The sequence below is a fragment of the Herpailurus yagouaroundi genome, unplaced genomic scaffold, assembly GCF_014898765.1.
Source record: "Herpailurus yagouaroundi ecotype Mexico unplaced genomic scaffold, PumYag 186, whole genome shotgun sequence".
Classification (NCBI taxonomy): domain Eukaryota; kingdom Metazoa; phylum Chordata; class Mammalia; order Carnivora; family Felidae; genus Herpailurus; species Herpailurus yagouaroundi.
In genome coordinates, this window is record NW_024412417.1 from 12,376,088 (window position 1) to 12,377,152 (window position 1,065).

The following is a 1,065-nucleotide window of genomic DNA, read 5'->3' on the forward strand; positions in this document are numbered from 1 at the left end:
TTTTTTTTTTTTTTTTTTCCCAACGTTTATTTATTTTTGGGACAGAGAAAGACAGAGCATGAACGGGGGCGGGGCAGAGAGAGAGGGAGACACAGAATCGGAAACAGGCTCCAGGCTCCGAGCCATCAGCCCAGAGCCTGACGCGGGGCTCGAACTCACGGACCGCGAGATCGTGACCCGGCTGAAGTCGGACGCTTAACCGACTGCGCCACCCAGGCGCCCCTGGAGAACGGCTTTTAAGGACTTAAGGGCTTTGAGGGGCAGGGAGAACCGAAATGTATTTCTTCTCAGAAGTCGGGGAGGAATATGTCCTCTGGAGCTAGAAAATGAAAGTGTGAGTGAGTGAATGAGTGTATTCCCTTTATTACATATAGAACCGTCCTCCACAGCTTTCCTCTCTCCTCTCCTGTGACCCAGTTCAGCCATCCTCCGGGGGGGGGGTCAGCCTCCCCCTTTCTTGGGCAATATGATGGGGGAGCCCCGAGGAGGGGTGAGAAGCCCACACACCGAGCCCCAAGACAGGTCACTGGGACTCTCAGGGCTTCAGGCGCCTCGTCTCTAAGGTGGAGAGAGGGTCACACCTCCAGAGGAGCGGTGGGGTTCAGATGAGCTGAAGTGTCAGAGGACAGCTTGATAAGCATGAGGCATGGCCTCCGGAGGACTTTGGGAATGATTACTGTTCCTGATTCTACACCTCCTCACAGCTAGAGACCCTGCGGTGCAATAGGGACGGTGCTCAGGAGGGCCAGACCCACTTCCTGCCTCCCAAGTGTAAAAGCACCCCCCGCCCCACCCCGGGCCCGCCACCCAGTGTGACCACGTGTACCTTCCACCCTTCCCATTCTGACTCTGCTCAGTTACCCCTAGCAGATAGGAGTTTCACAGATGACTCAGAAGTGCAGAAATGCAAGTTTATTTTTCTGAACGTAACTTTGTGCGTACCCTTATCTCTGGGCTAAGTGACCAATTCATCGTCACCTTAATGACTTTCTCCTTTCCCATCAGCCAGTAAGACATCCCTCTCCCTTCTCAGAAATGGGGAAACTGCTCTTCATCAATCCCCGC